The sequence below is a fragment of the Cynocephalus volans genome, chromosome 10, assembly GCF_027409185.1.
Source record: "Cynocephalus volans isolate mCynVol1 chromosome 10, mCynVol1.pri, whole genome shotgun sequence".
Lineage (NCBI taxonomy): Eukaryota > Metazoa > Chordata > Mammalia > Dermoptera > Cynocephalidae > Cynocephalus > Cynocephalus volans.
Window position 1 is genome coordinate 113,615,557 of NC_084469.1, and position 16,527 is coordinate 113,632,083.

Below are 16,527 nucleotides of genomic sequence, written 5' to 3' on the forward strand. Positions count from 1 at the left end.
TATCATTGGAGCCCTGGAGTTGAAGAGAGAGGGAAAGGAAACAGGAAAAATATTTGAAGAAATAATGACTAAAACTTTCCAGATTTGGTGGAAGATATTAATTTACAGATCTAAGAACTTCAGTGATGTGCAAGCAGGATAAACACATCTATCAACAACAGAATGGATAAATGAACTGATTATATTCATAAAATGAAATACTATTTAGCAATAAAAATTATGAATTAGAGCTATGACGGAATGGCTAAATCTTCACAAATAATATACTGAACAAAAGAAGCCTAATGCACAGGAATAATATTATATGATTCCATTTACATAAAGTTCAAATAGACAGGACTAACTTAGGGAGTGGAAGTCAGGATGACACTACCTTTAGAGAACCGGGGAGGGTAGTCACGAGAGGGGAGTCATCTGGGGTGCTGGTCCTGATCTGACTAGTGTTTTCATTTTGGGAAAATTCATTTTGTTATATATTTACAACCTCACTGTTCTGTATATACATTATACTTCAATTAAAAAGTTAAAGTGCTTTTAATTTTAAAAAGGGATAGAGATAGATAATGAGGGGTAAGGGAAGTTTTCTCTGAGGAGCTGACTATAAGCCAAGTCCTGCAGGTCAAGAAGGACCAGCCATGTTGAAGGCCAGGGAAGAGTCTCTCCAGAAGGTGAGGGCATGCGGAAGGCCTTGGGCAGGTAGCACCTGTGCATGACTTAGGGCCAGTCATGGGCATTGACTAGATACTGGTTGTTATCTTACCATACCTGGAGCAGAGCTGCTATGCAGCAGTGGCTGGGGTATTTGGGCCATGGGGTATTGGACAATATCTGTGGTTATTTACTTGGGGTGCCAGCAATTAATGTGGTGTTAGAAATAGTGTGCAGATGTGTGTGTGTATAGGTGGGAATGTGAGAGAGAGAGGGACATAATGACAGACGGGGACCAAGGCACACATACAGAGGGAGACTGAGACATACATCGAGAGAGACAGAGACAGAGAGAGACAGAGGGAGACAGAGAGACAGAGACAGAGAGACAGAGGGAGACACAGGGAGGGAGAGAAGCCACAGAGGGAGACAGAGGGAGAGAGAGAGAGACAGAGAGATAGAGACAGAGGGAGACAGGGAGAAACAGAGATACAGAGGAGAGGCTCACACACACACACGCACATGCACACACACACAGACATACTAGCAAGGTTGGGTGTGGTGGGCGCCTGGCAGAATCACTGGGGTGAGAGCAGAAGAAAAGCAACTTAAGACCCGGTTTATGGTGGAGAACTGGGCTCTGGCCTCAGCCCGCAGCCCTGGGTTCGAATCCAACTCTACCACACTTGGCTGACTTGCTTGAACGAGTAGCTGGGCCTCTCTCCTCATCTGTAACGTGCAAGAGTTGAGATAAATGACCGCAAAGGCGTCTGACTCTGAAGTTCCTTTGCACTGAGCTCGTAAACATAATGACACCCTTTTATTTGACTTCATAATTAGCCTACTCCCCCCCCACGGTACTATGACAGCAAACATTCAGTTTTATAAATTCTACACAAATTGAAATTAATTGGGGGAATTTTAAAAGCATATTGCAACTCTGAGAGAGAAACTGGAGCAATATTAGAGATATCACAAAATCCAAGAATGTCTGCTCGAGGCTTTAACCAGAAACGCACATCCACTGGACCCACTTTTCCACGCGTGGCCATATCGGGCCTGATTCAGCTGTGAATCTCTTGGTAATTCCCACAGCGCCTTCTAAATGCCTTTCCATGTCGGAGCGAAGTTCACTTGCCCTGGAAGTGCTTCTTCTGTTACCTTAGAAACGCCCATTCTACTTCTGTCCTTGTCAGTCCAATGGTCCACAAGCCCTCGAGGTCAGAGACCAGGCTTGCTGGTGTTTGCAGCTGGCTGTGGAACTGTCCTTCAGCTCTGTCAGGGACACTCCATGTGAGTGGCACTGCCGTCGGTTAAGGCTGGTCGACTCTGACAGGCTCCACAGCACAGGGTAACCATGGAGTGATGTTTGTAGACTCTGAGGGTCAGGCACCTGGACATCAGGGCTTCAGCTGCGAAGACTCAAAGGCTGGAACTGCCCGGGTGGGGGCTCCATCTCCACATCAGGAACTGGGCTGGGGCACCCACATTCCCCACAAGTGGCCTCTCCTATGGCTTGGCTTCCTCCAGTCTGGCGGCCTCAGGGTGGTCAGCCTTCTTAGTTAGGTGCCAGGCCCCAAGCAGAAGAGTCCAGTGACCACAGAGGCTGCGGGCCCTTTATGCCCAGCCCGGAAGTCACACTGCATCATTTCCACCACACTCCATAGTTACAAGAAGACACAGGCCTTCCAGACTCAAGAGGAGAGGATGCAGACACAGCCCCAGCTCCAAGAGTGTTCAGCCTGCCATGGCCTCAGCAGGAGGGGGCGTTACATGCTGACACTGGTTTGCTGTTTCCATGGTGGCCCCTGCAGGTGGCACAGATGCACGGAAAGTAAAGCCTTCCTGTGGACTCCCCTGGCCAGAGGTAGACCCTGCTGCCTCCCCCTGGCCCTGGCTGTAGGCTGTCCAGCCCGAGCCCTGACTTAGCGCGGGTGTCACTTACCCCTTTTCTGACGTAATCCTGGTCCTGTGAATCCTGACCATCTGAACACGGCTACCCCAGCCCTGCGGGCAGCCACAGTTTTGGTAGGGAAACCACACAATTTTGGCCAGTGGGAGGCGCCTGCCCACTCCCAGGCCTCAGCTGCTAGGTTGAGACCCTCCCCCCGACAACCTAAGTTAGGCCCCTGTCTACAGTACACAGGCCTCAGAGCAACTGCTAGCACTGCCAGCACTAGACTGTGATCATGGGAGGGCGGATGTGCAGAGACCGTTACCGCCTGGGCCCTGGTCTGGTAGTCGGCTGGAGAGATGAGGAACTCGTCCCCCCAATGATGGCAAACTTCTTTGAACCTTCAGAGTCACTGGCCTTGGAGGGAATCCAACGCCCACGGTGGCAGCCTCTGGGCGGACCCTCTGGCAGGCGGGGAAGCCGGGCAGAAGGTCTCCCCAGCCCTGGGCTTGCATCCCACGCCTGCCCTGCTCTGGGAGGCTGCGAGTGGCTGATGTCCCATCGGCAGCTTCGTCACTCTGGGGAGACAGGTGGGAGGTGCCCCATCCCATCTCAACAGTTCTGGCTCATTCTTCTGCCTTGGGGTTTCCCAATCAGCATTTATTTTAGGCCAGTACAGATTTTGCCATTGAAAATGAGGCTTAATTTCCATTACAGTTAAGCGGTTCATTTAGAAATGTAGAGTTCAGTGCGTGACACTGCCTCAGAAGTGGTAGTAGTAGTGGTGGCGGTGGTGGTGGCGGTGGTGGTGGTGGTAGTAGTACCAGCAGTGGTGGCGGTAACGGCAGTAGTGTTAGCAGCAGCAGCAATAGTCGTGTCAGAATCTGGATGAGTAGCTCACGGTCAGTGTTCCCTGGAGCACTCGGGTTACCTCAGTTGACTCACCCGGGGCTGAGTGGGAGGGGACCGTACCATTAATTCTCTAGAGCTGCGCCCCTTTCAGGCGTGTCTTTCAGGTGGAGGAGCCACTGAGTAAGATTTCCTGGGAAACAACACCCGCTCACTCACTCGCTCAACCCACCCACCCACTCACCCGCTTACCCACTTACTCACTCACCTGCTCACCCACCCACTCACTCACCCGCTCACCCACGCACTCACCCACTCACCCACGCACTCACCCGCTCACTCACCCACTCACTCACCCACTCATTCACCCACCCACCCACTCACCCACCCACCCGCTCACCCACTCACTCACCCACTCGCCCGCTCACCCACCCACCCGCTCACCCACCCGCCTGCTCACCCACCCGCTCGCTCACCCACCCGCTCGCTCACCCACTCACCCACTCATTCACCCACCCACCCACTCACCCACCCACTCACCCGCTCACCCACCCACTCGCTCGCCCGCCAGCCCGCTCACCCACCCACTCACTCACTCACCCACTCACTCACCCGCTCACTCACCCGCTCACTCACTCGCTCACTCACTCGTTTGTTCACTCACTCACCCACTCACCCGCTTACACGCTCACTCACCCACTCGCTCACCCACTCACTCACCCGCTCGCTCGCCCGCCCACTCGCCCGCCCACCCACTCGCTCACTCACCCACTCACTTGCTCAATCACCCGCTCACTCACTCGTTTGTTCACTCACTCACCCACTCACCCGCTTACACGCTCACTCACCCACTCACCCACCCACTCACTCACCCGCTCACTCACTCACCCGCTCACCCACTTGTTTGTTCACTCACTCACCCACTCACTCGTTTACTCACTCCTTCACTCACTCACTCCCCCACTCATTCACTTGCTCACTCCTTCACTCACTCATTTACTTGCTCATGCACTCGCTCACTCGCTCACACTGTCGCCTTATGCCTTTGAACATGCTGTCCCCTCTCACTAGGATGCTGGTTCAAAGTGTGGTTTCTGGGTCCACAGCGTTGGCATCACTGGAAACTGCTCAGAAATGGAGATTTTGGAGCTTCACCTGGTCCTATGGATCAGGTGCTGGGGCTGCAGTCTGCGTTGTAACAAGCCCTCTGGCAGATCCCAGAGCAAGGCCACATGTGAGGACCCCCAAGCTAGCACATTCTCCTCTTACCCCCTCTTTGCCTAATTAATGCCTACTGGTCCTTTAACACCCCTTCCTCCAGGGAGCCTTCCTTGACTTGCTTCAACACAAACTACTTGTCCCCCAGCCCCTATGTGTTCCCACCATGATACCCGTCATGCCTGTTTCTGTGTGTCTCCCAGGGGGAAATTCCCTGAGGATGGAACTGCTGCCCTAGGTGGCTCAGTCCATCGCAGGAGGTGAGGAAGAAAGGTGCGTGGTCCTTGGGGTATTGGCCAGGGCTGATGGCTGCAGGGTGGCATTCTGTGAGCGCTGGCTGACCGTTCTGTGTCCAGTGACCTTTGCACAGTGTCTGCGCCAGCACTGCTTGACTGCTTCCATTGGAGGAACTCAAGTGACCATTCTGGCTGCTGAACCAGGCTGGAGGGTGTCCAGGGGCAGGGGTGGGTCTGGTCAGGCTGCCTCTGTCACCAGGGCACATGGCAGGCACACTTGATGTCTGAACTTCAGCCGGACTTCCTTGTTGCTGTCTGTTCTGGAGTCCGGTGGCTGGATGGAGAGTTCCCGGAGCAGCTCTGATCCAGGGTAAACAAACTTTGCCCGCCACAACCATCTGGAGAAATGGCCTAAAAATAACTGGTGAGGCTTGACTCATGAGTTCTGCAGGCGACGGGGAGAGGGACACTCGGGGATGAGAATTCCCCTCTTCAGGGATGACTTATTTGGGCTTGTGGAGGGTGATGAAGGTGACTGTCCAGTGGTGACTCATCTGGGAATGTGGGGGGGGGGCGTGACTGTGGCCTGTCAGCCTTTCATCTCTCCTGGGCAGCTGGTCTTCTAGCCTCGGGACTCATCCCTAGGACCCACAGAGGGAGATGACAGCGGTGAACCTCAGCTGCTGACGTGCCTTGCAGGGCCACGGGAGGACACAGCCCAGGGAGGGAATGCCAGGAGCTGACGCATCTTGTCACCCACTGTTCTGGAGTCAGACTTCAACAAGAAGCAGACCCTGGGAAAGTGTCCTCTCGTACAGCCTGCAGAGACTGAGTCACGGTGTTCCCCACCACTGAGTCATCCTCACAGCCTGAAGTTCTTGCTATGACTGCTCTGAGCTCCTCATGCTGTGGCCAGCCTGCCCTGTGCACGCCGATGTGCTGATCCAGAGAGACGTCTTTGTCAGGAAGGGTACGACCTCTTCAGAACACCCCCCCATTGCCACAGAACCCTCGACGAAGTCAGGGGTACCACACAGAGGCCAAACCCCTTTTCCCCACTGGTGTGTTCCTGCTGCTCAGGACATGGGGATTAGAAGGAATGTCTAGTCTTCTGGAGTGTCCTTTGATCTGTCATGGTCTTGCCTTTAGAAGTGATGTATTGGTAGAGGATATCTTCTTGTCATTATCAGTCAGTTCCAGGTCTTCTGGGGACCATCAGTTTCTCTTTTTACCTAGATGATGGGCTTTCTGAGCCATGCTGCCAGGGGCAGAAAATGCCCTAGTTCTCACTGTGAGGTGACTGCTTTGTGCTCATCCATCCGTCCATTCTGTCCATCCACCTATCCATCCATCCACACTTCCATCTGTGTACCAGTCCTCCCACCATCTGTCCACTTGCCCATCTGTTGGTCCATTTACTCATTCATCCATCTGGTCATCTATCCACCCACCCATTCACCCACCCATCCAAACAGCACAGGTGAAGCGTCTGTTTTGAGCTACTCCTCACACCTGCACTGGGAACACAAGTTGTTGAGATGTGCTCTCTCCTTGAGAACTGCAGTCTTGACGAGGTCCATCAGCAAATGGCTGCAGAGCAGGGGACAAGTGCCCAGTGAGAGCACAATTGACAGGCACCCTCTCTGCCTGGAGGGTCTGAGGAAATTTCCAGAAGGGGCTGTACATCTTGCATCCCAATCGAGGTCAGAAGCCACTTGCAGACAGGAACTGGGTCCTGTTGGTGTGGACACAGGACAGCCCAGCAGGATGGGCCCACAAATGAGTGTTCTCGGGCTGAGAACAGACCCCGCCAGCACCAGCGTCCACAGTGCCAACACCAACCACCTCAGGTGGGTGCCACTGGACGGTGGTTACATGAGAAGGCAGCCAACCAGCTACCAGCCGAGGGCACTTTCCTGTCTTTCCAGCCTCTGAGAGCCACCTTCTGATGTCTTGTGCCATGACAGCAGTGGCAGGGGTGCGGGTAGTGTAGACAGTGGGGCACATCGGGCTGGGCAAGGGCTGGAAGACACACCCTGCCTGCCCTTGCCTCCCCATGGGGTGGGCAGGGAGCCAGGCCAGTGGCCTTTGTCCCTCTCATTTTTGCTCATTCCACCAAGATTTTGCCTGACTCGATTTCCTGGCCAGTCCCTTCTGTAGCTTAAGAAAGCAGGAGTGAGTAATTGCTCTGGGTTCTCGCCACAGACACCTCGTGCTTTCTCGCAGTGTGGCTGGTGTCCTTGATTGTGGGAACCTGGGTGACCCTTTCAGTGAAGTCTGATCCTCACCAAGCTGCCATCTGGGGTCCTGGCCTGAGAAGGCTGGTGGTGGCCATGCTGGGACTTGCCATCCATCTGCGTGGGCTGAATTGTGTCCCCCAAAATTCACAGGCTGAAGCCCTAACCCCCAGCACCTCAGAATGTGACTGTGTTTGGAGACAGGACCTTTAAAGACTGTGTTTGGAGACAAGACCTTTTAGGTTAGAATGAGGTCACATAGATGAACCCTGATCCAAACTGACTGGTGTCCTTATCAGAAGAGGAGATGAGGACACAGACACACACAGGGATGACCACGTGAGGACACAGGGAGACGATGGTCAGCTATGAGTCAAGGAGAGCGGCCTCAGGAGGAACTCACCTGCCCCACTTTGATTCCTGACCTCTGACCTCCAGAGCTGGGAGCCAACCCCAGGGTTCTGTTACGCATCTCCCCCCTCCTCTGCACGGAGCCTTCGCCTTCCCTTCCCCTCACCACACTCAGGGGCGGTAAGTCCACTCTACTGGGTGTGGCCCCCTCCCACTGTTGAGGCTACAGAAACCCCAGCCAGGACAAGTAGGGGACACTCCAGTCAGTGGGATGCGGCATGCAGACACAGGCTGGCAAGCTGTGTCCAGACACCCTGGGGCTCAGAGTCTCAGGTGATGGTACAGCGCAAAGCAGTCCCCGGCTCACCTCACTGCCCCGGGCAGCACCCGAGGGGCCAGTTCAGGGGGCTTGGTGCAGCAGAAGGAGGGGACTCGTGAGGTGATGACAAAGGCCCAGACCATGCAGCTTCCTGGACCTGGTGTGTCCACCACTCTGTCCTCACAGTGGACACATGTGCTCTGCAGGTTGGGCGTGTTCCCACTGGGGACCTTGTGGGAACACGCCTTCTTGGAATCATGATGGCCATTGCAGCAGGTGGGGGTGGGCCACATGGTTCTCATGGGATTGGGCTCAGTGCCTCTGTCCAGTTTGCACTAACATCAGCAGAGTTGGCCCATCTTCTCACTGTGTCCTCACATGGCCTGTGCCCACTGAGGCTCCCCAGCTCCCAGGACACAGGCTTGGCCTCTGCTTCCGGGAGCTCAGCTGGCCTGGAAGGGCTTCATGGCCTTGGCTGCAGAGGGGACTCTTGTGGGGTTGTTGGGAGCTCCTCATGGAAGCTCTCTGGTATTTGGGGAGCCCTATTCCAAGGAAAAGGCTCCACAAATGGGCTTGATGTCCCTACTGTCACATCTTCTTGGACCCTCATAAGGAGACCAGGGGCTCCAGGAGGGAAGGGATGACGATGTCCCGGGGCTTAGCCCCGTGCCCGGCACCCCTCTGTGCCCAGCTTATGGATTCAAAGCACAATTGCACCTCTGAAAGCCTCTGCTCATGGTGGCTTGTGGAGCCTTGGGACAGATGCTCTGTCGCTTTCAAGTGTGTCTGAGAGCCCAGGGAGGGGCCTGGCCAGAAGGCGGGGAAGGGGCTTGGTTCCCGCAGTGCTCATACCCCCACCTCACGACTTTGCTACATTGGCCCATGGTTGGGAGCCTGGGAAGTTGCCCCATTGGGCACGCCTGGTCTCCTGTCTCCTCCCCTCACTGAGCTGACATTGGTAGCGGAGGTGAGAGGACGCAGGAATATGCGAGGCGACAGGGACATCACCCCCCCAGGCTTCCCACGTTGGGGCTGGGGCATGAAGAGGAAGGGGTCTGATTTCATTCCTCTCCAACTTGCTGGCTGCTGACAGTCACTGGCCTGCAGGAAATGTGGGGATATTAATGGAATGTCATCAGGATCTCCAGGAGAATCCCTTTACTTTAGAGAAGAGACTGCAGACCAGGACCCCCCTGCCCCAGAGGGAGTGGCCTTTCCTGAAGGTGACACCGGGCAGCCTCGGCCTGTTCACGCTTTCTCAGGATCACGGGGTGGATAGGCCCTCACTAGTCCATCAAAGGCCCGGGAGCTCCAGCTCAGCCCTCAGCTTCTCTCCCCAAATCCCCAGCCATGGCATAAGCCCCCTTCCTCCTGCCTTGTCAACACAGTGATAGGAAACAGTGACTTCCATCTGCCAGGCATGCTCAGTGTCCACAGATGCCCGTGACACTGAGTGGCCCCCAGCCCTCTTCTCTGGCTGATGAGCCCCAGGGCCCTGGTACAGCCAGCCCTGAGCACGTGCTCCTTTTCATCTTGTGTCACCTCAGACACAGCATTTTTCTCCCCAGCTCCTGGCATACTCACTAGAGAGGCTGTGGAGTATCCCAGCGGGACATGGGGGTGATGTCAGCCGCATCATCAGGACTCCAGATAACTGGGTGTCTCTGCTCCTTGCCAGGGGCTCAACAAGCACCTGCCATGACCCTTGGTCTGTCATGTGTGTCAGGGAGGGGCACATCACAAGGTTCACGCCGTCCTCCAGATGTCATATCTGGCTCAGTGCCCAGTCCCTGGACGTCACTTGGGCCCTGATGAGGCCTGAGTTCACCCTGGGGAGAGCCACTGTCCCCAGAGCTCGGCCACCAGCAGAGCAAACACTGAGTTGGGCTCATCCTCCTGAGCCTTCTAGGTCCCAAATAAATAAACTTTTCATGTGGCAGCGGTAGCACTTTCAGTCCTGGCTGCTGCTCTGCTGATGAGTGTGGAGCAGTCAGGCGTGGAGGTGGATGGCAGGGTCCCCACCAGACGCATCTGCTGTGCACGCGAGCAGACGTTCTGGGCTGTGAGGATGCTGGCAGGCCAGGGTCTGCAGGAAGGTGGGGCTTGTGCCAGCCTGGGATAGACCTCGGTGGCAGGCAGCTGGGCGTCTCTCATGCCCGATGTCCCACTAAGACAGGGTTGGCTGCATGGCCTTGGACATGCTGAGGGTCTCTGGTGCCACCTGGGCAGGGGCAAAGGGGGTAGGAAATGAGGGGGGCCTTTCTTTTTCCAACAGCCTCCAAAGCATCTAGACGGAGTCTGTGGCCGCATGCAGCACTGGATGACGTCCTCGAAGCCACACTGCACAGGAGTGGTTAATGCCTTGTCTCAAGGCTCCAAGCCTGGGAGACCCCTCTCTCTACCCTTGTGTCTTACTTTGCTGTCTGTCCCAGCTTGAGGATGCTTCTCTGGGCTTTGTGGTTGGTGCAGCTGTGTCTCCATGGACTCCAAGTTCCACACTACATCCATCTTCCCTTTCCAGCCCTGGCAAAGGGTGGGTGCATGATGGGTGTGGTTGCCAAGTGATCAGCGTGCCCAAGATGACTGAGCTTCACAAGGGACTTCACACGGAAAGCCAGCATCCCCACCCTGTCCCAGGCAACTGCCAGTTGCTAGCTGTGACTCTCTCTCCCCCTCCCTGCCTTCTGTCTCTGTCTCTCTGTCTCCGTCTCTGTCTCTCTCTGTCGTTCTCGCTCTCTCCACCTCTGCTCTGTCTCTGTCTGTCTCCCTCTTAGCATACAATTACTAGAGGACTGATTCAAGTCTGACCTGGTGTTTCTCAGATGACTCAGTTCTGAATGTCAGGACTAGCAATGATTGGAACAGGTTGCTTATAACAACACTTCCCACTGTGGACAGAACTGGCTGGGGCAGAGCCAGCAAGAGAATCACCCCCTTAAACCATCATGGACAGCCAGCATCACTGGGCTCGGGGTCAGTGGCCAACCAGGCCCAGGCCTTTGGCTCTTCTCTGCATGGGACGGTTTGTGGGGGGGAAGGTTGTTTGGGAATGTGGGGCAGAGAGCAGACGGCTCCTCCACCGCCTATGGGATCTGGGCAAGTTCTAGCCAACCTGCTTCTTCTGACAACCAGGTTGTAATATCTACCTCGTTAGGCAGTTTCAAGCCTGAAATGCTATAAAGGTGAGAGCATCTGAGCCTGCAAGGGGCCACGATGTCTACTGTGAAGAGACTGCAGCAAAGGTTCACACTGAGACCGAGCCCCAACACGGCACATTCCAAGTCTTACCTACAGCAAAGCTCCCGACACCTTTTCTACAAGTCACTTTCAACAGTCCATGTTATGAACTTACTGATTCTTCTTCGTCTTTTTAACCTTACGTGAAAAAATTAAAACTTTACTTTTCAATTTTTCCCCAGCCAACCTACCCAACTCACAATGCCAGATTGTAAGATAAACACAAATCTACAGGACCTCTTAGAAAACCCTCGAGAGTGTGTGGTAGCAGATGGCAGAGACGTGAGCGGCTGGCAGACCCCAACCCTGCCCACACCACAGCAGACACAACTAACAACAGACCACAGAGCGAAGACCAGCACTCGGGCAGCCATTACCTACCAACCCCAGTGGATTTGCAGGAGTAAACCTATCCACGTTACCACGAGTCCAGCAGAAGGCTTTGGCCACAGAAGGCAGTGATGCCTGGCTCTGTATAAGGCTAGTAAACAGCAACGTTCAGACGCCTGCTCTTTACACAGCCACTCTGTACTGAGCAGAGAAAAGCCTCCTCTGCTGGGCTGTAGCTGCAGTAGCCCCCCGGGCATTCAGGGCCCAGTCCCGCCCCTTGCTCCTGCAGGGAAGATTGGGATCTGAATGGTTTTGTGGACGGATAGGAAGCCACCCTCTCATTATGGTGCCCTCGGTCCTGACTGTTCTCAGGTAAGCACATTTCAAAGAGTTTAAATTAAGTGGTGATTTGCAAATCCCAATCTCCAACCCGGAGAGACCCCAAGGCAAAGAGGCAAGTGTCCTCCTACAGGAGGCTCCAGGGAGACGGCTCAGGCAAAGCCATCCGCCCCTGCCTTCAGGACGTCTGCTTCTCCTGTCTCCCTCTGGTAGTGTCAGGGACCCCTGCGTGTCAGTGTGTGGATTTCCATCCTACACAGGACAGAAGGGCCTGCTCCTTTCTCCCTTCTCACATCAGGATCTCCCATCCTGTTTTCTATTCCCCGCTGTCCAGTCCAGCAGGCATCGGTGAGCAGTCTCCCCACTACTCTGTGTGGTGCTGCTGGGCACAGGGACACGACTGGGCCATCCTGCCTCCCCAGGAGGAGAGTGGACGAATACCCTGTGGTAATCCGGATGACGGAGTATCATTCAGTACTGAAAAGGAGCGAGCTACGACCGTGAAAAGACACGCAGGAACCGTGAATGCATGTTGCTAAGTGAGAGAAGCCTGTCTGGAAAGGCCACACGTGGTGTGACTTTCAGGCTGGGTGGGGAGGGATGTTTGGGATGAAGGCCGTGGAGGGCCAGGGTCCGTCGGCACCCCTGTTCCAAGCTCCGATATGTGTTGGGGGGTGCGGGGGAGGGGTCTCAAAAGACAGGAACTGGGGACACAGGTCCTGCTTGAAGCCAATCTTGGCAGGAGACGAACCCAAAGAACTGAGCTGTTAAAAAGGGGAGCAATGGACGCTGAAGCCCCCAGTTCTGTAGACAGTGGGGGCTATAGAGACAGAAGGGGATTGTGGTGTGGCTGCCAGGCCTTAAACATCACGAGCAGGACCTGTTCCATCCCTCTTGAGGCCTGGTGCAGAATGGAAATGTGGGGCCTTTGTCTACAAACACTAAGAATTTTGAGAAGGTGGCGGCAGAGTGTTCCAACTAGCGCGGACCTCCTGAGCAGGGTCCTGCGAGGCTGCAGGGCTCCCCCGGCCATGTCAGGAGACCCACGCCCAGCAGCATCAGAGAACGTGGCAGTGTCTCCCTCTTCTCCTGAGTCCTGGCACTTCGCAGGCATTTTCTCAGAGAAGACACAGTGCGTGCCTGCAAAGGGAGAGGAAGGGTCCACGCGGGCCTCGGCCGCACTGCCCAGCACTGCCACTCTTGGCAGGGCCCCAGGAAAGTCGAGAGAAAAACAACATGACGACTTGTGTCTGTGTTTACACCTTCCAGTGAGTCAGACTGGGATAAATCTGCTCTCCGTCCCACCCATCCAGCCTTTATCTGATGGGCACGAGTCTCTGCTTGCGGCCATGCAGAGTCTGTGAGGCTGCAGGACGTGGGAAAGGCGAACACCAGCTGTGTGACAGAGCTGTGCCTCCTTGGCCTCCTCATCGGAGACACACTGAGGGGCCTTTGGAGGTGGTCGAACTCCAGAAGAGAGTGCCCGGCTCACCCATAGGCTGCGCCCAGGCCTGCCCCCTCAGTCGCCATTGGTGGACCCATGAGCTGTGCCACAGCTGGTCCTGGTCCACACTGTGGAGCGGGAGTCTGGGTCCCGGCCCAGCTCTGACTCCGGCCCCCCCCCCCCCCGCCACTTTCTCCTTAGCCTGTCTTCTTTGTTTTGAGCAGGACTTGTCCCTGCCCCTCAAGTTCACACAGTTTCTTGGCTCTTAGGAAGGCCTCCTCTGCTGTAGATGGGGAACCCCTCCATCTCTAATATTGAAAGTTGACAGGTCTCCAGTCATCCGTGTCACTTGACAGGGAAGCCAAGACTCGCCGGCATCTAAATGCTGAATTCACTGCAGTGGCTTTACTGGGAGTCTGCAGCTCTCCCGGAAGAGCACAGAAGTGGACGCTGCGTTAATGACCACGTCCCTTGGGCGTGGTGGCGACTGTGGCCTTTGCCACGCAGGCCTCCCATCTGGGTGCAGGGAGCACATGCCCCGTCGGGAGCAGCCGGAGTTCACGGCCCACACAAAAGCCAGTGAGCTCATTCAAATAGGAAAGAGAGAACTCCACATTAAAAAAAAGCACTTAAATAGCAAAAGTTCCTGTGGAAACCACATGTGGAAAACCTCCTTACACATAGGCCAAATCCCCTAACCAAGGTTCAAAACGCAGAGGGTTGGATCAGGACTGTGGGACGAGAGGACGGGCTATCACGGCTGAAAGGGCAAAGTCGACTTGCAAGGAAGCAGAAGGCCACTCCCGGAACAATTGGGCCTGGGGGCTCACGCCAGCCACCGCATCACTCTGCATCCCTGGCGACAGTGTCCTGCCTCCTGAGAGCCTGTGCACATCCACGCCAGCCCATCCTGGCTGGAGGAGCTTCCCAGAGCCCTGGCCCCTGTGAGCAAGTGGACGACTCTCAAGCTGAGGCTGGGTCCTGCCCAGCGGCTCCGAAAGCCTCGTCAGACTCTCGCCAAAACCAGACTCTCCTGAGCCCTGCCTCTGTGCCGTCCTTCCCTCCTGAGGAAGCCTCCAGAACAAGGCCCATCCAAGGTGGCTGCAAATGAATTTCCAAAAGGAATTCCAAAGTGATCCCAAAACCCAAGCCAGGAAGAAAGTGTCAAGGTCCAGGTTCCCAGGCAGCCCCCTGAGATGCTCAAAACTTGGTCCAGTCTATTGTCATACTTTGGGGTGCAGGCAGAGAGGAAAAGAGAGTTAACTAACCACTGGCCTCTGTGGGGTTCCTCTGTGTTGAAGGTCAGGTTTCCCCCTCAAGGCACACAATGAAAATAGAAGCAGATATTGGGCTATAAGTACAAAGACCCCTGAGGACCTCTCAATGGACATTGTGGGTGGGGGAGGTTCTTGGCCATGGGGCTGCAGTCTGTGGCCCACGGGCCCCTTGCTTGCCTGGCAAGCACGTGTGGCTGGTTCAGGCTTCCTGAGTCCTGCACCCTCAGTCCCTGCCCCTCCCCAACAGGAACAGAGAGGCCTGTTCCTGGAATGGCTGGAGGGGGCAGACAGAGGCTCCATGGGGCTGTGGGAGGCTGAGCTAGGTGTGGGTTCTGGCAGAGGAGGGAGGGACCAAGGTCAAGAGCGGTCATGACCTGCTGCCTGTGCTTGGCTGGAGGTGGCAATGTAGGCCAGTGCAGCTGCCAGGCCATGGGCCTCACCCACCACCTTGCTCCTGGCTGTTGCTGACCTGAGAAGGGTTTGGGTATGAGGGGGTGACGAGCCCAGAACTCAGAGAAGCAGGCCCCACCCGAGTGTCACACGGTCTCAGGGCTCTAGAGAGGAAAAACACATTGACCTCCTTCGAGGACACATCACCTGCATCAGGGCAATTTTGCCAAACGGACCTGACTCAGCTGCCAAGCAGAAGGCACTCAGGGGTAGGGGCCACCATGGCCTGTCCACTCTCCAGCTACCTCTTGCTTCCCTGAAGGGCCTGAAAAGCAACAGGCCAACCCTCTCTTGTGGGGAGTTGTGCTTGGACTGACTGCGGCTGGGCAGCACCACACCTGGGTGACCTCTCATCCAGACGAGCGAGGCGTTGGCCAGGATGGAGGTTGTTCTCTGCAAAGGCTAGGCCCATGGGGCTGAGCATGGCTGTCTGGCTCACTGCACTCTTTCCAAGATGGCAGCTGCCGTAGGCCTGGACATCCTGCGGAACCGGGAAGCTGGCGGCAGACGCAGGGGCCTCTGTGGAGGTCAGCAGTGGTCACACCTTTGAAGCACGTCTCTTTCACTGGCTGGTGCTGTGTCGGGGTCTCAAAATCTATGTTAAACATCCGATAAGGTTTAGAACAGCCAAACGGCTGTGCAGTGCAATTCTTTAACTCTGCCCTTAAGTTAATGTCAGAAAACAAATGGACAGATGTTCATAAAGTGACTTTATGTTCCATTTTCTGTTTTTTTTTTAAAAAAATTTTATTTATTTCTGCTGGCTGGTATAGGGATTGAACCCTGGACCTTGGAGTTAGGAGCACCATGCTCTAACCAATTAAGTTGACCTGCCAGCTCCATTTTTCTTGAATGTAGGAACCATCTCAGCCTCAGCAGAGACCTCCCATCAGTGCAGTGGTTCCCAGCCTCTGCGCAGTCACGGTCCACACTAGATGCCCCGCCTCATTCCCAATCCACCTTCTGTCCCTGTGTCCAGGCCTGGGGGCTGCCCTTGGGGTCCCTGTGAACAGGCGCTCTTGTCCTTGGGTTCTCTTTGGGCCCGTGCTCCAGGGAGATTGGGGGGTGGGGTGATTACTCCCTGGTTCCCTGTAGGACAGCTGGACCCCTCAAAACTTCCACCAGGGGACCTATTGTGGTCAGCTGAATAATGGCCCCCAGAGATGTCTACATCGTAATCCCAGAACCTGTGACTATGTCACATGGTAATATTTACATGGCAAAAGGGACTTTGCAGATGTGGTTAAGGATCTTGAGATGGGAAGATTATCCTGGGTTACGTGGGTGAGCCCAATGTCATCACAGAGTCCTTATAAAAAGGGGGCAGGAGGTCAGAGAAAGACAGGGAGATGTGAGGGTGGAAGAGATTTGAAGCTCCAGCGCTGCTGGCCTTGAAGGTGGAGGAGGGGCCACAAACCCAGGAACTCAGGCACCTCTAGAAGCTGGAGAAGACAAGAAAAGGTCATCCCCTGGAGCCTCTAGAAGGAGAGCCAGCCCTGCTGACACCTTGACATTAGCCTAGCGAGACCCGTGTGACTTCTGACCTCCAGAACATCAGAGAATAAATGTATTTTGTTCTAAGCCCTGTTTATGGTCATTCCTCATGGCAGCCACACGATGCTCACATAGCGACCCTCCCTGGGTTCCCACCTCTGCCCTCAGGCTTGGGTGATGGGGCTTTTCTGTCTCCCACACTGG

General features: G+C 55.2%; 1 long non-coding RNA gene across 1 annotated transcript; it reads right to left on the reverse strand.

Moving 5' to 3' along the window:
* Positions 1 to 1,446: 1,446 nt before the first annotated feature.
* On the reverse strand, positions 1,447 to 3,618 carry LOC134389334 (uncharacterized). Its single transcript, XR_010024697.1, has 2 exons — positions 2,594 to 3,618; positions 1,447 to 2,456 (listed from the first exon to the last, which is right to left on the reverse strand). It is a non-coding gene; the product is annotated as an uncharacterized LOC134389334 (long non-coding RNA).
* Positions 3,619 to 16,527: the final 12,909 nt, after the last annotated feature.